The sequence below is a fragment of the Camelus ferus genome, chromosome 36 (genome assembly GCF_009834535.1).
Source record: "Camelus ferus isolate YT-003-E chromosome 36, BCGSAC_Cfer_1.0, whole genome shotgun sequence".
In the NCBI taxonomy this organism is placed as follows: Eukaryota; Metazoa; Chordata; class Mammalia; order Artiodactyla; family Camelidae; genus Camelus; species Camelus ferus.
In genome coordinates, this window is record NC_045731.1 from 4,059,261 (window position 1) to 4,083,158 (window position 23,898).

A 23,898-nucleotide genomic window follows, 5' to 3' on the forward strand; every position below is an offset into this window, starting at 1 on the left:
GAGGAGAATCTGCCTTTTATTTACCTCCAGCTTCTCCCAGGATAGGGCTTATGTTCTGATAGCTTGGTAAAAACTGTTGTCTGCCTGACTGACTAAGCGTAGGCACATAATCTGAAGTTCGGTTCCTGATTTATATTGTTTTGTGTTCTAGGAAGGGCGACTAAGCCCGAAATTACAAAACGGAGTACGCTACTGGGACTGTAGAAGTGGCTCCGCAGGAGCTGACGGATCATAAAACACTGACCTCTGTTGGTGGAGCACACGGAGCTTATTATACACTGGGTAAGTTAGTGAACGTGGCTGGCATTTCCTTGTTGCTCTGTGCCTAGAAACTAGTGTGCTCCTGGGGGGAAGGGTATATGTAGCTCAGAGTAGAGATAATGCGGGGCTTAGCATGCAGGAGTTCCTGGGGTCAGTATCCAGTTCCTTCAACAAACGAGTGTGATACGGGGAATGAATAAGGAACGGATGGAAAGTGAAGCACAAGGTTTGTTTCTCTTCAGCAGTGTCTTCGCAGGAAAGCCTAAATCCTCCATCCTTTTCTGTGGTTTTTAGCCGACGCGGGACCTGGCGCGGCTCCGGTGTGGCCCGGCAGCGCCCGCCCACATGCGGCGGCCCCGGAGGCCCAGGTAAGTGGGGTGGTCATGCTCTGTTGGGCCTCGTCCTGGGAAAGGAGATCTTCCCGTTCTCATGGCAGCCGGTCCTGGCCTCGTCTGCAGACTGTGTGTCCTGTGACGGGTCTGGCGTGGCGTGTCGCTGCCTTTTTCAGACTCAAAACTCTTGCCCAGGAGCCAGTGGGCTGCTTCTCCCGGGAGCCCGTCGCCTTGGCTGATGTCCTGCTGGAGCCATGAGGGAGTGCTTAGGAGCCGGGGTCCGCAGACTGTGACTGTGGGTTTCTCGAAACAGCGTGAGGAGGGTGAGCCCTCGCTCCACAATGAGTTCTCCTGGCTCGGCTGACTCCTTCCTGACCTCCTGCACCTGGGGTTGCTCCTGGGTCACTGAGACGGATTTCTGTGTCGTCGTTCTTTTGACTGGTTTCCCGGCTCAGGCCTGGTGATTCTCCTGTTTAGAATGTCCATTCATATCCTGGTAACTGGAATAGGGACAAAGCCCTCCCTCCATCTTTGTACGGTGTGCTTTGTGCAACTTTGAGTCTTCCTGGTTGTGGTAAACGTCACAGCCCGTCACTGTCTTTTCTCGGGAGGTAAGTGTGTATTGGCCGCTTCCTCCACTTGTACTCTAAGCCGAAAAGCCTGGCTCACGGAGATGGTACATTTGTAGTTGGGAATAGAGGCTGGAAGGGATAGAGCCCGCCGTGAAAATGCCTCCTTCACTGCGGGGGAATTCCGATGTGCACCAGAGTGCATACGTTGTGTTTGTCCCCCACCCTGCTCCGGGTCGGGCCTGCCCTGGAAGCTGTCAGAACTGCTCGTCGGTATCATGGCACACCGTGGGGTTTTGCACAAGAGCTGGTACAGTCCCTTTGGTGTCAGGTGTGGGGTTGGGACTCCCCATGTCACTCTCCCGTAGCACGCAGTTAGGGTGCGTTCCGTAGCGAACGTAAAATCCAGACGTCCCTGAGGATAGGGATGATCGTAGCGGAGCCTGAGTCCATTCTGGGGACAGCCTTGTCCCCTCAGGAGCCCTTGGCCAGCTCCGCCTCAGGACTCCGGGATGCCCAGCTCCCCAGGGCTCTTTGCGCCCAGGGGCAGACTCTGCGGGGCGGAGGAGGGCCCTTTGTGAGGTTGGGGCAGAGAGGGCCTGGCAGGGTCCTGCAGGCAAAGTCCTGCAGGCAGAGCCCTGAAAGCAGAGCCCTGTAGGCAGAGCCCTGCCTGCAGAGTGGTGACCCTGGTGCGGCTCTGCTTGCTCGTGTGGAGAATGAGTTCTTCACTTCCGACCCGTGTCGTGTTACTGGTCCGCGCCGGGCAAGCTTGCGTGGAGCTGGGGAAGGAGGCGGGGAGGGCTGTCCCGCCCAGAGCGGCTGGCTGTTGGGAAGGCGCTACTTTTCCCGTGTGCTGGAAGCTCTTGGTGCAGCCTCTTGGGCAGGAGGACCCTTGGCTTCCTCCACTTGGAGACAGCGGCGGCGGCGACGTGCGGCATAAGTGTCGTATACCCGTGTCCCCCTGTGCGGCCCAGGCTGCATGCAGGCCCCAGAGGGCTGAGCAGAGCGTGTGGCTCCGTGCTGCTCTCTGGGCACCCGGTGGAGGGGAGGGTGCCCGGTGCCGACGGCTGCTGCGTTGTGTTTCGGCTCTTGTCGGTGTTGGCGCTTTTGTCTGTCATCCAACCCAGCCCTCCCTTCTGTCCTGCAGGTAACCACGTGGGCCGGAGGACCCCAACATTTCCGAGGACCAGCCTGCGTGGCCTGCCCCGGGTGCGGCCCGTCGTTGCCCAGCTGGGCACCTGCACCTGGTCCCCCTTGGTGCCCTGTGCAACCTCCCCACCAAACCGCCAGCTGCTCCGCTCGGTAAGAGGAAAGCATAGTCTCTGTTTCTTCCTTGAGTCACTGCAGAAGAAGGGCAGATCGCTCTCCGGGGATTCCCCGTGCACGGGCGGCCGTGACTGGGCTCACGGCCGTGTCCCCCTGGTCCCTTAGCAGACGCAATTGATGGACCGCGTCTTCCACTTCCTGCCCTGGGGAGGGAGGTGTCTGTTGTAGAGGGAAAGTGTGTCCTCTGATGGAGGGCAGAAGTGTCGGTTCTGCACACGGGCCTTCAACAGACACCACGTTCCGGGCTCCCTGGAGGACAAGCCCGCCCCTGTCACTGTCTGCTGCGAGTGGAGCCCTGATCTTCCACAGCCTGTGACCCGTTATGGAAGACACACCCGTACCCGGGGCCTGTGGTCTCTTCAGTCAAGGGTCCTGAGCCCTGTCTCCCACTCGGTCTGATATGAGACTTAGTGTGATACGGGGAAGAATGCCTCAAAGATATTTTGCGCTTCAGCAAACTAACATGTTTTGTAAGGCAGTGAACTGTGAAAGAGTGTTTTGTATTTTATTTTATCTATGCAGAGTAGCTAGTTGACCCCGGGAAGGACATAATTTAGTGGTAAATAGAATGCTTGCTTTGCATGCCGAATTCCGTGTGCTCATTCCGTGTACCTCCATTTAAAAACAGAAGAAAAGAAAAAACAAAAACAATAGCAAATTTCAAATGTTAGAGATACATAGTGCGCAAACCCAACTTCCATATCCATTCTTTTCACGTGTTTTACTCTTACTACTTGGCTTGAAATATATCCCAACCGTGACTTAAGCATTTTTTTCAGAAAATTCTCTAACTCTTTGAAAGTCTTTTCTGCCACTTTTGTTTTGACACATCCACGAACGGAGATAGACGCACATGGTGGTTTTAATATACATTCGTGAATATTCTCATTTAAGTACCTGTTACAACATTTTACAGATGGTGTGTCAGTTCGCCACTTTACAGAAGAGAGAAGAAGAGAATCTTCCTGGGATGAGGTTCAGTCTCTTGTTGTTAATGTCCTTGTGTGACTATATAAGTACCAGGGGATTCTGAGACATAAACCGTGTGTTGGTGTGAGTGTGCATTTTCATGTTTGCATCTGCTGTTGAGAATTTTTGACTTATGCTTTTAACTTACAGTTTAGGATGTGATTCTGTGCTTAATGCCGTAGGACTGGATAATGCACTTGTGTTCATTTTCCAGACTCACCTAGTGAAGCCAGTGTCTGTATGGGCATTCTTTTTTTCAGGGTCTTTCCCTAACATTTCATTAGAGGATATTGAAAAGAAATTCATCCCTGGGAAAGTTAGGTGCATCTTGGTGTTGGTTCTTGTTATAACCGTCCTCACTTGAAATTAATTAAGTGATGTTTCATTTTCAAGGCAGCATGTTTGTCTTCCCATTCCACAGCCAGTAACAGTGGTCTAGTTCCCTTAATGCCTTACGCTGTTTCCCACCTGCTCCTTTTACTCAGGCTGCCCTTCCCCAAAGCCCCTCCACAACCCCCCTCTGTGCTGGATCTCTCTTTTACGAAACAGTGCGGTCTTCCCAGCATTCCGTGAGCTATCCACATGCAGCGGACTCTCCTGTCCTTTGTGGCGTTACTGTACCCGATCACATCAGTTGTAGAGCTGTTGAAACTTTTCTGTGCTGATTTGTTTTCATGGACCTGTGCCTATGGCAGAACAGAGAGGAGAATCTGCCTTTTATTTTTACCTCCAGCTTCTCCCAGGATAGGGCTTATGTTCTGATAGCTTCGGTAAATAACTGTTGTCTACCTGACTGACTAAGCGTAGGCACATGATCTGAAGTTCGTTTCCTGATTTATCTTGTTTTGTGTTCCTAGGAATGGGCGACAAAGCCCGAAAATACAAAACCAAAGTATGCTACTGGGACTGTAGAAGTGGCTCTGCAGGAGCTGACGGATCATAAAACAATGACCTCTGTTTGTGGAGCACACGGTGCTTATTATACACTGGGTAAGTTAGTGAACGTGGCTGGCATTTCTTGTTCTCTGTGCCTAGAAACTAGTGTGCTCTGGGGGGAAGGGTATATGTAGCTCAGCAGTAGAGAGAATGCGGGCTTAGCACGCAGGAGTTCCTGGGGTCAGTATCCAGTTTCTCCAAGAAACGAGTGTGATATGGGGAAGGAAGGAAGGAAGGAAGGCGCAAAGGTTTTGTTTCACTTCAGCAGTGTCTTCGCAGGAAAGCATATTCCTCCATCCTTTTCTGTGGTTTTTAGCCGACGCGGGAACTGGCGTGGCTCCGGTGTGGCCCGGTAGCGCCCGCCCACCTGCGGCGGCCCCGGAGGCCCAGGTAAGTGGGGTGGTCATTCTCTGTTGGGCCTCGTCCTGGGATAGGTGATCTTCCAGTTCTCCGGTCAGCCGTTCCATGCCTCGTCTGCAGAATGTGTGTCCTGTGACGTGTCTGGCGTGGCGTGTCGCTGCCTTTTTCAGACTCAAAACACTTGCCCGGGAGCCCGTCGCCTTGGCTGGTGCCTGCAGGAACCATGAGGGAGTGCTTAGGAGTCGGGGCCCGCAGACTTTGACTGTGGGTTTCTCGAAACAGCGTGAGGAGGGTAAGCCATCACTCCACACTGAGTTATCCTGGCTCGGCTGACTGCTTCCTGACCTCCTGCACCTGGGGTTGCTCCTGGGTCACTGAGACGGATTTCTGTGTCGTCGTTCTTTTGACTGGTTTCCCGGCTCAGGCCAGGTGATTCTCCTGTTTAGAATGTCCATTCAGATCCTGGTAACTGGAAAAGGGACAAAGCCCTCCCTCCACCTTTTAAAGTTTGCTTTGTGCAAATTTGAGTCTTCCTGGTTGTGGTAAACGTCACAGCCCGTCACTGTCTTTTCTCGGGGGGTAAGTGTGTCTTGGCCGCTGCCTCCAGTTGTATTCTGGGCAGAAAAGCCTGGCTCTCGCAGATGGTGCGTTTGTTGTAGGGAATAGAGGCTGGAAGGGAAATAGCCCGCCGTGAAAATGCCTCCTTCTCTGCGGGGGAATTCCGATGCGCACCAGAGTGCGTACGTTGTGTTTGTCCCCCACCCTGCTCCGGGTCTTTCCTGCCCTGGAAGCTCTCCGAGCTGCTCGTCGGTCTCATGGCACACCGTGGGATTTTGCACAAGTGCTAGTACAGTCCGTTTGGTGTCAGGTGTGGGGTTGAGACTCCCCATGTCACTCTCCCGTAGCACGCATTTAGGGTGCGTTCCGTAGCGAACGTAAAATCCAGACGTCAGTGAGCATAGGGATGATCGTAGCGGAGCCTGAGTCCATTCTGGGGACAGCCTTGTCCCTTCAGGAGCCCTTGGCCAGCTCCGCCTCAGGACTCCTGGATGCCCAGCTCCCCAGGGATTTTTGCGCACAGGGGCAGCCTCTGCGGGGCGGAGGAGGGCCCTTTGTGAGGTTGGGGCAGAGAAGGCCTGGCAGGGTCCTGCAGGCAAAGTCCTGCAGGCAGAGCCATGAAGGCAGAGACCTGTAGGCAGAGCCCTGCATGCAGAGTGGTGACCCTGGTGTGGCTCTGCTTGCTCGTGTGGAGAATGAGTTCTTCACTTCCGACCCGTGTCGTGTTACTGGTCCGCGCCGGGCAAGCTTGCGTGGAGCTGGGGAAGGAGGCGGGGAGGGCCGTCCCGCCCAGAGCGGCTGGCTTGTGGGAAGGCGCTAGTTTTCCCGTGTGCTGGAAGCTCTGTTTGCAGCATCTCGGGCAAGAGGACCCTTGGCTTCCTCCACTTGGAGACAGCGGCGGCGGTTACGTGCGGCATCAGGGTCGTATTCCCGTGTCCCCCTGTGCGGCCCAGGCTGCAGGCAGGCCCCAGAGGGCTGAGCGGAGCGTGTGGCTCCGTGCTGCTCCCTGGGCACCCGGTGGAGGGGAGGGTGCCCGGTGCCGACGGCTGCTGCGTTGTGTTTCGGCTCTTGTCGGTGTTGGCGCTTTTGTCTGTCATCCAACCCAGCCCTCCCTTCTGTCCTGCAGGTAACCACGTGGGCCGGAGGACCCCAACATTTCCGAGGAACAGCCTGCGTGGCCTGCCCCGGGTGCGGCACTTCTTTGCCCAGCTGGGCACCTGCACCTGGTCCCCCTTGGTGCCCTGTGCAAACTCCCCACCCAACCGCTAGCTGCTCTGCTCGGTAAGAGGAAAGCATAGTCCTCTGTTTCTTCCTTGAGTCACTGCAGAAGAAGGGCAGATCATTCTCCAGGGATTCCCCGTGCACGGGCAGCCGTGACTGGGCTCACGGCCGTGTCCCCCTGGTCCCTTAGCAGACGCACTTGATGGACCGCGTCTTCCACTTCCTGCCCTGGGGAGGGAGGTGTCTGTTGTAGAGGGAAATTGTGTCCCCAGATGGAGGGCAGAATTGTCGGTTCTGCACACGGGCCTTCAATAGACACCACGTTTTGGGCTCCCTGGAGGACAAGCCCGCCCCTGTCACTGTCTGCAGCGAGTGGAGCCCTGACCTTCCACAGCCTGTGACCCGTTATGGAAGACACACCCGAACCCGGGGCATGTGGTCTCTTCAGTCAAGGGTCCTGAGACCTGTCTCCCACTCGGTCTGATGTGAGACTTATTGTGATACGGGGAAGAAGGCCTCAAATTTTTTTGCGCTTCAGCAAACTAACATGTTTTGTAAGGCAGTGAACCGTGAAAGAGTGTTTTGTATTTTATTTTATCTATGCCGAGAAGCTAGTTGACTCGGGGAAGGACATAGTTTAGTGGTAAATAGAATGATTGCTTTGCATGCCGAATTCCGTGTGCTCATTCCCGGTACCTCCATTTAAAACAGAAGAAAAGGAAAAACAAAAACAGGATCAAACTTCAAATGCTAGAATTAAATAGTGTGCAAACCCAACTTCCATATCCATTCTTTTTACGTGTTTTCCTCTTACTACTTGGTTTGAAAAACATCCCAACCGTGACTTAAGCATTTTTTTCAGAAAATGCTCTTACTTTTTGAAAGTCTTTTCTGCCACTTTTATTTTGACACATCCACGAACGGAGATAGACGCACATGATAGTTTTTATATACATTCGTGAATATTCTCATTAATGTACATTTAACTACATTTTACAGATGGTGTGTCAGTGCGCCACTTTACAGAAGAGAGAGGAATAGCATCTTCCTGGGATGAGGTACAGTCTCTTGATGTTAATGTCCTTGTGTGACTATACAAGTACCAGGGGATTCTGAGACATAAACCGGTGGTTGGTGTGAGTGTGCATTTTCATGTTTGCATCTGCTGAAGTTAATTTTTGACTTATGCTTTTAAGTTACAGTTTAGGATGTGATTCTGTGCTTAATGCCGTAGGACTGGATAATGCACTTGTGTTCATTTTCCAGACTCACCTAATGAAGCCAGTGTCTGTATAGGCATCCTTTATTTCAGGGTCTTTCCCTTAGATTTCATTAGAGAATATTGAAAAGAAATTCATCCCTGGGAAAGTTAGGTGCATCTTGGTGTTGTTTCTTGTTATAGCCGTCCTCACTTGAAATTAATTAAGTGATGTTTCATTTTCAAGGCAGCATGTTTTGTCTTCCCATTCCACCGCCAGTAACAGTGGTCTAGTTTCCTTAATGCCTTACGCTGTTTCCCACCTGCTGCTGTTACTCAGGCTGCCCTTCCCCAAAGCCCCTCCACATCCCCTGTCGGCGCTGGATTGCTCTTTTATGAAACAGTTCGGTCTTCCCATCATTCCCTGAGCTATCCACGTGCAACGTACTCTCCTGTCCTTTGTGGTGTTTCTGTACCCGTTCACCTCAGTTTTAGAGCTTTTGAAACTTTTCTGTGCTGATATGTTTTCATGGATCCTGTGCCTCTGGCAGAACAGAGAGGAGAATCTACCTGTTATTTGTACCGCCAGCTTCTCCCAGGATAGGGCTTATGTTCTGATAGCTTTGGTAAATAACTGTTGTCTACCTGACTGACTAAGCTTAGGCACATGATCTGAATTTCGGTTCCTGATTTATCTTGTTTTCTGTTCCTAGGAAGGGGCGACTAAGCCCGAAATTACAAAACCGAAGTACGCTACAGGGACTGTAGAAGTGGCTCCGCAGGAGCTGACGGATCATAAAACAATGACCTCTGTTGGTGGAACACACGGAGCTTATTATACACTGGGTAATTTAGTGAACGTGGCTGGCATTTCTTGTTCTCTGTGCCTAGAAACTAGTGTGCTCTCGGGGGGAAGAGTATATGTAGCTCAGCATTAGAGAGAATGCGGGCTTAGCATGCAGGAGTTCCTGGGGTCAGTATCCAGTTCCTCCAAGAAACGAGTGTGATACGGGGAAGGAAGGAAGGAAGGAAGGAAGGCCAAAGGTTTTGTTTCGCTTCAGCAGTGTCTTCGCAGGAAAGCATAATCCTCCATTCTTTTCTGTGGTTTTTAGCCGACGCGGGAACTGGCACGGCTCCGGTGTGGCCCGGTAGCGCCCGCCCACCTGCGGCGGCCCCGGAGGCCCAGGTATGTGGGGTGGTCATGCTCTGTTGGGCCTCGTCCTGGGAAAGGTGATCTTCCCGTTCTCCCGTCAGCCGTTCCTGGCCTCGTCTACAGACTGTGTGTCCTGTGACGGGTCTGGCGTGGCATGTCGCTGCCTTTTTCAGACTCAAAACTCTTGCCCAGGAGTCAGTGGGCTGCTTCTCCCGGGAGCCCGTCGCCTTGGCTGGTGCCTGCAGGAGCCATGAGGTAGTGCTTAGGAGCCGGGGCCCGCAGACATTGACTGTGGGTTTCTCGAAACAGCGTGAGGAGGGTGAGCCCTCGCTTCACACTGAATTCTCCTGGCTCGGCTGACTCCTTCCTGACCTCATGCACCTGTGGTTGCTCCTGGGTGCCGAGACGAATTTCTGTGTCGTCGTTCTTTTGACTGGTTTCCCGGCTCAGGCCAGGTGATTCTCCTGTTTAGAATGTCCATTCAGTACCTGGGAAATGGAAAAGGGGCAAAGCCCTCCCTCCAGCTTTGGACAGTGTGCTTTGTGCAACTTTGAGTCTTCCTGGGTGTGGTAAACTTCACATCCCATCACTGTCTTTTCTCGGGAGGTAAGTGTGTCTTGGCCGCTTCCTCCAGTTGTACTCTGGGCAGAAAAGCCTGGCTCTCGCAGATGGTGCGTTTGTAGAAGGAAATAGAGGCTGGAAGGGAAAGAGCCCGCCGTGAAAATGCCTCCTTCCCTGCGGGGGAATTCCGGTTGCCACCAGAATGCGTACGTTGTGTTTCTCCCCCACACTGCTCTGGGTCGTGCCTGCCCTGGAAGCTGTCAGAGCTGCTCGTCGGTCTCATGGCACACTGTGGTATTTTGCGTACGATCTGATACAGTCCCTTTGGTGTCATGTGTGGGGTTGAGACTCCCCACGTCACTCTCCCGTAGCACGCAGTTAGGGTGCGTTCCGTAGCGAACGTAAAATCCAGACGTCCCTGAGGATAGGGATGATTGTAGCGGAGCCTGAGTCCCTTATGAGGACAGCCTTTGTCCCCTCAGGAGCCCTTGGCCAGCTCCGCCGCAGGACTACAGGATGCCCAGCTCCCCAGGGCACTTTGCGCCCATGGGCAGCCCCTGCGTGGAGGTGGAGTGCCATTTGTGGGGAGGGTGCAGAGAGGGCCTGACAGTGTCCTGCAGGCAGAGCCCTGCAGGCAGAGCCCTGCAGGCAGAGGGGTGACCAAGGTGCGGCTCTGCTTGCACGTGTGGGGAATGAGCTCTTCACTTCCATCCCGTGTCGGTGTCCCTGGTCCGCGATGGGCAAGCTTGCGTGGAGCTGGCGAAGGTGGCGAGGAGGGTCGTCCCGCCCAGAGCGGCTGGCTGTTGGGAAGGCGCTAGTTTGCCCGTGTGCTGGAAGCTCTGGGTGCTGCCTCTCGGGCAGGAGGACCCTTGGCTTCCTCCACTTGGAGACAGCGGCGGCGGCGACGTGCGGCTTCAGGGTCGTATCCCCGTGTCCCCCTGTGCGGCCCAGGCTGCAGGCAGGTCCCAGAGGGATGGGCCGAGCGTGTGGCACCGTGCTGCTCTCTGGGCACCCGGTGGAGGGGAGGGTGCCCATTGCCGAAGGCTGCTGCGATGGGTTTCGTCTCTTGTCGGTGTTGGCGCTTATGTCTGTCATCCAACCCAGCCCTCCCTTCTGTCCTGCAGGTCTCCTCGTGGGCCGGAGGGCGCCAAACTTTCTGAGGACCAGCCTGCGTGGCCTGCCCCGTGTGCGGCCCATCGTCGCCCTCCTGGGAACCTGCACCTGGTCCCCCTTGGTGCCCTGTGCAACCTCGCCCTCCACCTCCAGCTACTGTGCTCAGTAAGAGGAAAGCATAGTACTCTGTTTCTTCCTTGAGTCACTGCAGAAGAAGGGCAGATCGCTCTCCGGGGATTCCCCGTGCACGGGGGGCCGTGACTGGGCTCTCGACCGAGACCCTCTGGTCCCTAAGCAAACGCAATTGATGGACCGCTTATTCCCCGTCCTGCCCTGGGGAGGGAGGTGTCTGTTGTAGAGGGAAAGAGGGTTCTCTGACGGAGGGCAGACATTTCGGTTCTGCACACGGGCCTTGAACAGACACCACGTTCCGGGCTTCCTGGAGGACAAGCCCGCCCTTGTCACTGTCTGCAGCGAGTGGAGCCCTGAACTTCCACAGCCAATGATCCGTTATGGAAGACACACCCGAACCCGGGGCCTGTGGTCTCTTCAGTCAAGGGTCCTGAGTCCTGTCTCCCACTCGGTCTGATGTGAGACTTAGTGTGATACGGGGAAGAAAGCCTCAAAGATCTTTTGCGCTTCAGCACACTAACATGTTTTATAAGGCAGTGAACCGTGAATGAGTGTTTGTATTTTATTTTATCTATGCCGAGAAGCTCGTTGACTCGGCGAAGGACATAGTTTAGTGGTAAATAGAATGATTGCTTTGCATGCCGAATTCCGTGTGCTCATTCCCGGTACCTCCATTTAAAAACAGAAGAAAAGAAAAAACAAAAACAAGATCAAACTTCAAATGTTAGAAATATATAGTGTGCAAACCCAAATTCCATATCCATTCTTTTTACGTGTTTTCCTCTTACTACTTGGTTTGAAAAACATCCCAACCGTGACTTAAGCATTTTTTTCAGAAAATGCTCTAACTCTTTGAAAGTATTTTCTGCCACTTTTGTTTTGACACATCCACGAACGGAGATAGACGCACATGGTGGTTTTAATATACATTCGTGAATATTCTCATTAATGTACCTGTAACTACATTTTACAGATGGTGTGTCAGTGCGCCACTTTACAGAAGAGAGAGGAATAGAATCTTCCTGGGATGAGGTACAGTCTCTTGATGTTAATGTCCTTGTGTGACTATACAAGTACCAGGGGATTCTGAGACATAAACCGGTGGTTGGTGTTAGTGTGCATTTTCATGTTTGCATCTGCTGAAGTTAATTTTTGACTTATGCTTTTAAGTTACAGTTTAGGATGTGATTCTGTGCTTAATGCCGTAGGACTGGATAATGCACTTGTGTTCATTTTCCAGACTCACCTAATGAAGCCAGTGTCTGTATAGGCATCCTTTATTTCAGGGTCTTTCCCTTAGATTTCATTAGAGAATATTGAAAAGAAATTCATCCCTGGGAAAGTTAGGTGCATCTTGGTGTTGTTTCTTGTTATAGCCGTCCTCACTTGAAATTAATTAAGTGATGTTTCATTTTCAAGGCAGCATGTTTTGTCTTCCCATTCCACCGCCAGTAACAGTGGTCTAGTTTCCTTAATGCCTTACGCTGTTTCCCACCTGCTACTGTTACTCAGGCTGCCCTTCCCCAAAGCCCCTCCACATCCCCTCTCGGCGCTGGATTTCTCTTTTATGAAACAGTTCGGTCTTCCCATCATTCCCTGAGCTATCCACGTGCAACGTACTCTCCTGTCCTTTGTGGAGTTTCTGTACCAGTTCACCTCAGTTTTAGATCTTTTGAAAATTTTCTGTGCTGATTTGTATTCATGGATCCTGTGCCTCTGGCAGAACAGAGAGGAGAATCTGCCTTTTATTTGTACCGCCAGCTTCTCCCAGGATAGGGCTTATGTTCTGATAGCTTGGGTAAAAAACTGTTGTCCACCTGACTGAGTAAGCGTAGGCACATGATGTGAAGTTCGGTTCCTGGTTTATCTTGTTTTGTGTTCCTAGGAAGGGGCGACTAAGCCCGAAATTACAAAACCGGAGTACGCTACTGGGACTGTAGAAGTGGCTCCGCAGGAGCTGACGGATCATAAAACACTGACCTCTGTTTGTGGAGCACACGGATCTTATTATACACTGGGTAAGATAGTGAACGTGGCTGGCATTTCTTGTTCTCTGTGCCTAGAAACTAGTGTGCTCTGGGGGTAAGGGTATATGTAGTTCAGCAGTAGAGAGAATGCGGGCTTAGCATGCAGGAGTTCCTGGTTTCAGTATCCAGTTCCTCCAAGAAACGAGTGTGATACGGGGAAGGAAGGAAAGAAGGAAGGAAGGGGCAAAGTTTTGTATCGCTTCAGCAATTTCTTCGCAGGAAAGCATAATCCTACATCCTTTTCTGTGGTTTTTAGCCGACGTGGGACCTTTCGCGGCTCCGGTGTGGCCCGGCAGCGCCCGCCCACCTGCGGCGGCCCCGGAGGCCCAGGTAAGTGGGGTGGTCATGCTCTGTTGGGCCTCGTCCTGGGAAAGGTGATCTTCCCGTTCTCCCGGCAGCCGTTCCTGACCTCGGCTGTAGACTGTGTGTCCTGTGACGGGTCTGGCGTGGCATGTCGCTGCCTTTCTCAGACTCAAAACTCTTGCCCAGGTGTCAGTGGGCTGCTTCTCCCGGGAGCCCGTCGCCTTGGCTGGTGCCTGCAGGAGCCATGATGGAGTGCTTAGGAGCCGGTGCCCGCAGACATTGACTGTAGGTTTCTCGAAACAGCGTGAGGAGGGTGAGCCCTCACTCCACACTGACTTCTCCTGGCTCGGCTGACTCCTTCCTGACCTCATGCACCTGGGGTTGCTCCTGGGTGCCTGAGACGGATTTCTGTGTCGTCGTTCTTTTGACTGGTTTCCCGGCTCAGGCCAGGTGATTCTCCTGTTTAGAATGTCCATTCAGATCCTGGTAACTGGAAAAGGGGCAAAGCCCTCCCTCCAGCTTTGTACGGTGTGCTTTGTGCAACTTTGAGTCTTCCTGGGTGTGGTAAATGTCACAGCCGTTCACTGTCTTTTCTCGGGAGGTAAGTGTGTCTTGGCCGCTTCCTCCAGTTGTACTCTGGGCAGAAAAGCCAGGCTCTCGCAGATTTTGCGTTTGTAGAAGGAAATAGAGGCTGGAAGGGAAAGAGCACGCCGTGAAAATGCCTCCTACCCTGCTGGGGAATTCCGGTTGCCACCAGAGTATGTACGTTGTGTTTGTCCCTCACCCTGCTTAGGTTCGGGCCTGCCCTGGAAGCTGTCAGAGCTGCTCTTCGGTCTCATGGCACACCGTGGTGTTTTGCGTATGAGCTGGTACAGTCCCTTTGGTGTCATGTGTGGTGTTGAGACTCCCCACGTCACTCTCCCGTAGCACGCAGTTAGGGTGCGTTCCGTAGCGAACGTAAAATCCAGACGTCCCTGCGGTTAGGGATGATTGTAGCGGAGCCTGAGTCCCTTCTGTTTACAGCCTTTTCAACTCAGGAGCCCTTGGCCAGCTCCGCAGCAGGACAATGGGATGCCCAGCACCCCAGTTCTCTTTGCGCCCAGGGGCAGCCCCTGCATGGAGGAGGAGGGCCCTTTGTGAGGAGGGGGCAGAGAGGGCCTGGCAGGGTCCTGCATGCAGACCCCTGCATGCAGAGCCCTGCAGGCAGAGGGGTGACCCTGGTGCGGCTCTGCTTGCTCGTGTGGGGAATGAGCTCTTCACGTCCGTCCCGTGTCCGTGTCACTGGTCCGTGACGGGCAAGCTTGCGTGGAGCTGGGGAAGGTGGCGGGGAGGGCCGTCCCGCCTAGAGCGGCTGGCTGTTGGGAAGGCGCTAGTTTGCCCGTGTGATCTAAGCTCTGGGTGCAGCCTCTCGGGCATTAGGACCCTTGGCATCCTCCATTTGGAGACAGCAGCGGCGGCGACGTGCGGCTTCAGGGTCGTATCTCCGTGTCCCCCTGTGCGGCCCAGGCTGCAGGCAGGTCCCAGAGGGCTGGGCCGAGCGTGTGGCAACGTGCTGCTCTCTGGGCACCCGGTGGAATGGAGGGTGCCCATTGCCGAAGGCTGCTGCGATGGGTTGCGTCTCTTGTCGGTGTTGGCACTTATGTCTGTCATCCTACCCAGCCTTCCCTTCTGTCCTGCAGGTAACCACGTGGGCCGGAGGGCCCAAACATTTCAGAGGACCAGCCTGCGTGTCCTGCCCTGTGTGCGGCCCATCGTCGCCCACCTGGGAACCTGCACCTGGTCCCCCATGGTGCCCTTTGCAACCTCGCCCCCCACCTCGAGCTACTCTGCTCAGTAAGAGGAAAGCATAGTACTCTGTTTCTTCCTTGAGTCACTGCAGAAGAAGGGCAGATCGCTCTCCGGGGCTTCCGCGTGCACGGGCTGGCCGTGACTGGGCTCTCGACCGTGTCCCTCTGGTCCCTAAGCAAACGCACTTAATGGACCGCGTATTCCCCGTCCTGCCCTGGGGAGGGAGGTGTCTGTTGTAGAGGGAAAGAGGGTCCTCTGACGGAGTGCAGCCTTGTCGGTTCTGCACACGGGCCTTGAACAGACACCACGTTCCGGGCTCCCTGGAGGACAAGCCCGCCCTTGTCACTGTCTGCAGGGTGTGGAGCCTTGAACTTACACAGGCGATGATCCGTTATGGAAGACACACCCGAACCCGGGGCCTGTGGTCTCTTCAGTCAAGGGTCCTGAGACCTGTCTCCCACTCGGTCTGATGTGAGACTTAGTGTGATACGGGGAAGAAGGCCTCAAAGTTCTTTTGCGCTTCAGCAAACTAACATGTTTTGTAAGGCAGTGAACCGTGAAAGAGTGTTTTGTATTATATTTTATCTATGCAGAGAAGCTAGTTGACTCGGGGATGGACATAAGTTAGTGAAATATAGAATGCTTGTTTAGCATGCCGAATTCGGTGTGCTCATTCCCGGTACCTCCATTTAAAATCAGAAGAAAAAAAAAAACAAAAACAAGAGCAAACTTCAAATGTTAGAAATACATAGTGCGCAAACCCAAATTCCATATCCATTCTTTTTACGTGTTTTCCTCTTACTACTTGGTTTGAAATATATCCCAACCTTGACTTAAGCATTTTTTTCAGAATATGCTCTAACTCTTTGAAAGTATTTTCTGCCACTTTTGTTTTGACACATCCACGAACGGAGATAGACGCACATGGTGATTTTAATATACATTCATAAATATTCTCATTAATGTACCTGTAACTACATTTTACAGATGGTGTGTCAGTGCGCCACTTTACAGAAGAGAGAGGAAGATAATCTTCCTGGGATGAGGTACAGTCTCTTGATATTAAATGTCCTTGTGGGACTATATAAGTACCAGTGGATTCTGAGACATAAACCGGGGGTTGGTGTGAGTGTGCATTTTCACGTTTGCATCTACTGATGAGAATTTTGGAATTATGCTTTTAACTTACAGTTTAGGATGTGATTCTGTGCTTAATGCCGTAGGACTGGATAATGCACTTGTGTTCATTTCCCAGACTCACATATTGAAGCCAGTGTCTGAATGGGCATTCTTTTTTTCAGGGTCTTTCCCTTACAGTTCATTAGAGGATATTGAAAAGAAATTCATCCCTGGGAAAGTTAGGTGCATCTTGGTGTTGATTCTTGTTTTAGCCGTCCTCACTTGAAATTAATTAAATGATGTTTCATTTTCAAGGCAGCATGTTTTGTCTTCCCATTCCACCGCCAGTAACAGTGGTCTAGTTTCCTTAATGCCTTACGCTGTTTCCCACCTGCTCCTTTTACTCAGGCTGCCCTTCCCCAAAGCCCCTCCACATCCCCCCTCTGTGCTGGATCTCTCTTTTACGAAACAGTGCGTTCTTCTCAGCATTCCCTGAGCTATCCACGTGCAGCGGACTCTCCTGTCCTTTGGGGCATTAATGTGCCCGTTCACCTCAGTTGTAGAGCTTTTGAAACTTTTCTGAGCTGATTTGTTTTCATGGATCCTGTGCCTCTGGCAGAACAGAGAGGAGAATCTGCTTTTTATTTTACCTCCAGCTTCTCCCAGGATAGGGCTTATGTTCTGATAGCTTCGGTAAAAATCTGTTGTCTGCCTGACTGACTAAGCGTAGGCACATGATCTGAAGCTCGGTTCCTGATTTATATTGTTTTGTGTTCTTAGGAAGGGGCGACTAAGCACGAAATTACAAAACCGGAGTACGCTACTGGGACTGTAGAAGTGGCTCCGCAGGAGCTGACGGATCATAAAACAATGACCTCTGTTTGTGGAGCACACGGAGCTTATTATACACTGGGTAAGTTAATGAACGTGGCTGGCATTTCTTGTTGTCTGTGCCTAGAAACTAGTGTGCTCCAGGGGGAAGGGTATATGTAGCTCAGCGGTTGAGAGAATGCGGGCTTAGCATGCAGGAGTTCATGGAGTCAGTATCCATTTCCTTCAAGAAATGAGTGTGATACGGGGAAGGTAGGAAGGAAGGATGGAAAGTGGAAAGGTTTTGTTTCTCTTCAGCAGTGTCTTCGCTGGAAAGCCTAATCCTCCATCCTTTTCTGTGGTTATTAGCCGACGTGGGACCTGGAGCGGCTCCGGTGTGGCCCGGCAGCACCCGCCCACATGCGGCACCCCGGCGGCCCAGGTAATTGGGGTGGTCATGCTCTTTTGGGCCTCGTCCTGGGAAAGGTGATCTTCCCGTTCTCCCGGCAGCCTTTCCTGGCATCGTCTGCAGACTATGTGTCCTGTGACGCATCTGGCGTGGCATGTCGCTGCCTTTTTCAGACTCAAAACTCTTGCCCAGGAGCCAGTGGGCTGCTTCTCCCGGGAGCCCTTCGCATTGGCTGGTGCCTGCAGGAGCCATGAGGGAGTGCTTAGTAGCCGGGGCCCGCAGACTTTGTCTGTGGTTTTCTCGAAACAGCATGAGGAGGGTGAGCCCTCGCTCCACACTGACTTCTCCTGGCTCGGCTGACTCCTTCCTGACCTCCTGCACCTGGGGTTGCTCCTGGGCATCTGAAATGGATATCTGAGTCGTCGTTCTTTTGACTGGTTTCCCGGCTCAGGCCAGGTGATTCTCCTGTTTAGAATGTCCATTCAGATCCTGGTACCTGGTAAAGTGGCAAAGCCCTCCCTCCAGCTTTGTACGGTGTGCTTTGTGCAACTTTAATTCTTCCTGGGTGTGGTAAACGTCACAGCGCGTCACTGTCTTTTCTCGGGAGGTAAGTGTGTCTTGGCCGCTGCCTCCAGTTGTACTCTGGGCAGAAAAGCCTGGCTCTCGGAGATGGGGCATTTGTAGTAGGGAATAGAGGCTGGAAGGGAAAGAGCCCGCCGTGAAAATGCCTCCTTCCCTGCGGGGGAATTCCGATGCACACCAGAGTGCGTATGTTGTGTTTGTGCCCCACCATGCGCAGGGTCGGGCCTGCACAAGAAACTGTGAGAGCTGCTCGTCCGTCTTATGGCACACCGTGGGGTATTGCGCACGAGCTGGTACAGTCCCTTTGGTGTCAGGTGTGGGGTTGAGTCTCCACACGTCACTCTCCCGTAGCACGCAGGTAGTGTGCGTTCAGTAGCGAACGTAAAATCCAGACGTCCCTGAGGATAGGGATGAATGTAGCGGAGCCTGAGTCCGTTCTGAGGACAGCCTTGTCCCCTCAGGAGCCCTTGGCCAGCTCTGCTGCAGGACTCAGGAATGCCCAGCACCCCAGTGCTCTTTGCACCCAGGGGCAGCCCCTGCGTGGAGGAGGAGGGCCCTTTGTGAAGAGGGGGCAGAGAGGGCCTGGCAGGGTCCTGCAGGCAGAACCCTGCAGGCAGAGCCCTGCAGGCAGAGCCCTGAAGGCAGAGCGGTGACCATGGTGTGGCTCTGCTTGCCCGTGTGGGAAATGAGATCTTCACGTTCGTCCCGTTTCCGTGTTCCTGGTCCTCGCCGGGCAACCTGGCGTGGAGCAGGGGAAGGTGGCGGGGATGGCTGTCCCGCCCAGAGCGGATGGATGTTGGGAAGGCGCTAGTTTGCCCCTGTGCTGGAAGTCCCTTGTGCAGCCTCTCGTTCAGGAAAACCCTTTGCTTACTCCACTTGGAGACAGTGGCGGAGGAGTCGTGCGGCGTCAGTGTCGTATCCCCGTGTCCCCCTGTGCAGCCCAGGCTGCAGGCATGCCCCAGAATGCTAGGCGGAGCGTGTGGCACTGTGCTGCTCTCTGGGCACCCGGTTCAGTGGAGGGTGCCCTGTGCCGACGGCTGCTGCGTTGGGTTTCGTCTCTTGTCGGTGATGGCGCTGTTGTCTGTCATCCAACCCAGCCCTCCCATTTGTCCTGCAGGTCACCCTGTGGGCCGAAGTGCCCCAACCTTTCCGAGGACAAGCCTGCGTGGCCTGCCCCGGGTGCGGCCCCTCGTCGCCCAGCTGGGCACCTGCACCTGGTTCCCCTTGGTGCCCTGTGCAAACTCGCACCCGACAGCCAGCTGCTCCGCTCGGTAAGAGGAAAGCATAGTCCTCTGTTTCTTCCTTGAGTCAATGCAGAAGAAGGGCAGATCGTTCTACGGGGCTTCCCCGTGCACGGGCGGCCGTGACAGGGCTCACTGCCGTGTCGCTCTAGTCCATAAGCAGACGCACTTGATGGACCACGTCTTCCCCATTCTGCCCTGGGGAGGGAGGTGTCTGTTGTAGAGGGAAAGAGGGTCCTCTGACGGAGGGCAGACGTGTCGGTTCTGCACACGGGCCTTCAACAGACACCAAGTTCCGGGCTCCCTGGAGGACAAGCCCGCCCATGTCACTGTCTTCAGCGTGTGGAGTCCTGAACTTCCACAGCCGATGATTGGTTATGGAAGACACACCCGAACCCGGGGCCTGTGGTCTCTTCAGTCAAGGGTCTTGAGACCTGTCTCCCACTCGGTCTGATGTGAGACTTAGTGTGATACGGGGAAGAAGGCCTGAAAGATCTTTTGCGCTTCAGCAAACTAACATGTTTTGAAAGGCAGTGATCCGTGAAAGAGTGTTTTGTAATTTATCTTATCTATGCCGAGAAGCTAGTTGACTCGGGGAAGGACATAGTTTAGTGGTAAATAGAATGTTTGCTTAGCATGCCGAATTCCGTGTGCTCATTCCCGGTACCTCCATTTAAAAACAGAAGAAAAAAAAAAACAAAAACAAGGGCAAACTTCAAATGTTAGAAATACATAGTGCGCAAACCCAAATTCCATATCCATTCTTTTTACGTGTTTTCCTCTTACTACTTGGTTTGAAATATATCCCAACCGTGACTTAAGCATTTTTTACAGAAAATTCTCTAACTCTTTGAAAGTCTTTTCTGCCACTTTTGTTTTGACACATCCATGAACGGAGATAGACGCACATTGTGGTTTTAATATACATTCGTAAATATTCTCATTAATGTACCTGTAACTACATTTTAAAGATGGTGTGTCAGTGCGCCACTTTACAGAAGAGAGAGGAAGAGAATCTTCCTGGGATGAGGTACAGTCTCTTGATGTTAAAGTCCTTGTGTGAGTATATAAATACCAGGGGATTCTGAGACATAAACCGTGGGTTGGTGTGAGTGTGCATTTTCACGTTTGCATCTGCTGATGAGAATTTTTGACTTATGCTTTTAACTTACAGTTTAGGATGTGATTCTGTGCTTAATGCCGTAGGACTGGATATTGCAATTGTGTTCATTTTCCAGACTCACATAATGAAGCCAGTGTCTGAATGGGCATTCTTTTTTTCAGGGTCTTTCCCTTACAGTTCATTAGAGGATATTGAAAAGAAATTCATCCCTGGGAAATTTAGGTGCACCTTGCTGTTGGTTCTTGTTTTAGCCGTCCTCACTTGAAATTAATTAAGTGATGTTTCATTTTCAAGGCAGCATGTTTTGTCTTCCCATTCCACCGCCAGTAACAGTGGTCTAGTTTCCTTAATGCCTTACGCTGTTTCCCACCTGCTCCTTTTACTCAGGCTGCCCTTCCCCAAATCCCCTCCACATCCCCCCTCTGCACTGGATCTCTCTTTTATGAAACAGTGCGGTCTTCCCAGATTTCCCTGTGCTATCCACGTGCAGCGGACCCTCCTTTCCTTTGTGGCGTTACTGTACCAGTTCACCTCAGTTGTAGAGCTGTTGGAACTTTTCTGTGCTGATTTGTTTTCATGGATCCTGTGCCTCTGGCAGAACAGAGAGGAGAATCTGCCTTTTATTTGTACCACCAGCTTCTCCCAGGATAGGGCTTATATTCTGATAGCTTCGGTAAAAAACTGTTGTCTACCTGACTGACTAAGCGTAGGCACATGTTCTGAAGTTCGGTTCCTGGTTTATCTTGTTTTGTGTACTTGGAAGGGGCGACTAAGCCCAAAATTACAATACCAGAGTACGCTACTGGAACTGTAGAATTGGCTCCGCAGAAGCTGACGGATCGTAAAACAATGACCTCTGTTGGTGGAACACACGGAGCTTATTATACACTGGGTAAGTTAGTGAACATGGCTGGCATTTCTTGTTCTCTGTGCCTAGAAACTAGTGTGCTCTCGGGGGGAAGAGTATATGTAGCTCAGCAGTAGAGAGAATGCGGGCTTAGCATGCAGGATTTCCTGGGGTCAGTATCCAGTTCCTCCGAGAAACGAGTGTGATACGGGGAAGGTAGGAATTAAGGAAGGTGCAAAGTTTTTATTCACTTCAGCAGTGTCTTCGCAGGAAAGCCTAATCTTCCATCCTTTCTGTGGTTTTTAGCCGACGCGGGAACTGGCACGGCTCCGGTGTGGCCTGGCAGCGCCCGCCCACTTGCGGCGGCCCCGGTGGCCGTGGTAAGTGGGGTGGTCATGATCTGTTGGGCCTCGTCCTGGGAAAGGTGATCTTCCAGTTCTCCCGGCAGCCGTGCCTGGCCTCGTCTGCAGAATGTGTGTCCTGTGTCGGGTCGGGTGTGGCGTGTCGCTGCCTTTTTCAGACTCAAAACTCTTGCCCAGGTGCCAGTGGGCTGCTTCTCCCGGGAGCCCGTCACCTTGGCTTGTGCCTGCAAGAGCCATGAGGGAGTGCTTAGGAGCCGGGGCCCGCAGACTTTGACTGTAGTATTCTCGAAACCGCATGAGGAGGGTGAGCCCTCGCTCCACACTGACTTCTGCTGGCTCGGCTGACTCCTTCCTTACCTCCTGCACCTGGGGTTGCTCCTGGGTGCCTGAGATGGATTTCTGTGTCGTCGTTCTTTTGACTGGTTTCCCGGCTCAGGCCAGGTGATTCTCCTGTTTAGAATGTCCATTCAGAACCTGGTAACTGGAAAAGGGACAAAGCCCTCCCTCCAGCTTTCTACGGTGTGCTTTGTGCAACTTTGAGTCTTCCTGGGTTTGGTAAACGTCACAGCCTGTCACTGTATATTCTAGGGTGTAAAGTGTATCTTAGCCGATGCCTCCAGTTGTACTCTGGGCAGAAAAGCCTGGCTCTCTGAGATCGTGCGTTTGTAGTAGGGAATAGAGGCTGGAAGGGAAAGAGCCCGCCGTGATAATGCCTCCTTCCCTGCGGGGGAATTCCGATGCACACCAGTGTGCATACGTTGTGTTTTTCCCCCACCCTGCGCCAGGTCGTGCCTGCACTTGAAGCTGTCAGAGCTGCTCTTCGGTCTCATGGCACACCATGGGGTTTTGCACACGAACTGGTACAATCCCTTTGGTGTCAGGTGTGGGGTTGAGACTCCCCACATCACTCTCCCGTAGCACGCAGTTAGGGTGCGTTCCGTAGCGAACGTAAAATCCAGACGTCCCTGCGGTTAGGGATGATTGTAGCGGAGCCTGAGTCCCTTCTGTTTACAGCCTTTTCAACTCAGGAGCCCTTGGCCAGCTCCGCAGCAGGGACAATGGGATGCCCAGCACCCCAGGTCTCTTTGCGCCCAGGGGCAGCCCCTGCATGGAGGAGGAGGGCCCTTTGTGAGGAGGGGGCAGAGAGGGCCTGGCAGGGTCCTGCATGCAGACCCTGCATGCAGAGCCCTGCAGGCAGAGGGGTGACCCTGGTGCGGCTCTGCTTGCTCGTGTGGGGGAATGAGCTCTTCACGTCCGTCCCGTGTCCGTGTCACTGGTCCGCGACGGGCAAGCTTGCGTGGAGCTGGGGAAGGTGGCGGGGAGGGCCGTCCCGCCCAGAGCGGCTGGCTGTTGGGAAGGCGCTAGTTTGCCCGTGTGATGGAAGCTCTGGGTGCAGCCTCTCGTGCAGGAGGACCCTTGGCATCCTCCATTTGGAGACAGCGGCGGCGGCGACGTGCGGGTTCAGGGTCGTATCTCCGTGTCCCCCTTTGCGGCCCAGGCTGCAGGCAGGTCCCAGAGGGCTGGGACAAGCGTGTGGCACCTTGCTGCTCTCTGGGCACCCGGTGGAGTGGAGGGTGCCCATTGCCGAAGGCTGCTTGCGATGGGTTGCGTCTCTTGTCGGTGTTGGCACTTATGTTCTGTCATCCTACCCAGCCTTCCCTTCTGTCCTGCAGGTAACCCCGTTGGGCCGGAGGACCCAAAACATTTCAGAGGACCAGCCTGCGTGTCCTGCCCCGTGTGCGGCCCATCGTCGCCCACCTGGGAACCTGCACCTTGTCCCCCATGGTGCCCTTTTCAACCTCGCCCCCCACCTGGAGCAACTGTGCTCAGTAAGAGGAAAACATAGTCCTCTGTTTCTTCCTTGAGTCACTGCAGAAGAAGGGCAGATCGCTCTCCGGGGCTTCCGCGTGCACGGGCGGCCGTGACTGGGCTCCTCGACCGTGACCCTCTGATCCCTAAGCAAACGCACTTATGGACCGCGTATTCCCCGTCCTGCCCTGGGGAGGGAGGTGTCTGTTGTAGAGGGAAAGATGGTCCTCTGACGGAGTGCAGCCTTGTCGGTTCTGCACACGGGCCTTGAACAGACACCACGTTCCGGGCTCCCTGGAGGACAAGCCCCACCCTTGTCACTGTCTGCAGGTGTGGAGCCTTGAACTTACACAGGCGATGATCCGTTATGGAAACACACCCGAACCCAGGGCCTGTGGTCTCTTCAGGCAAGGGTCCTGAGACCTGTCTCCCACTCGGTCTGATGTGAGACTTAGTGTGATACGGGGAAGAAGGCCTCAAAGTTCTTTTGCGCTTCAGCAATCTAACATGTTTTGAAAGGCAGTGAACCGTGAAAGAGTGTTTTGTAATTTATCTTATCTATGCCGAGAAGCTAGTTGACTCGGGGAAGGACATAGTTTAGTGGTAAATAGAATGTTTGCTTAGCATGCCGAATTCCGTGTGCTCATTCCCGGTACTCCATTTAAAAAAACAGAAGAAAAAAAAAACAAAAACAAGGGCAAACTTCAAATGTTAGAAATACATAGTGCGCAAACCCAAATTCCATATCCATTCTTTTTACGTGTTTTCCTCTTACTACTTGGTTTTTGA

General features: G+C 53.1%; 1 long non-coding RNA gene across 1 annotated transcript; it reads left to right on the plus strand.

The window, feature by feature from the left end:
* Positions 1-3,423: 3,423 nt before the first annotated feature.
* Positions 3,424-4,720, plus strand: LOC116661700. The gene is made up of 3 exons (XR_004317608.1): positions 3,424-3,463; positions 4,315-4,447; positions 4,710-4,720. It is a non-coding gene; the product is annotated as an uncharacterized LOC116661700 (long non-coding RNA).
* Positions 4,721-23,898: the final 19,178 nt, after the last annotated feature.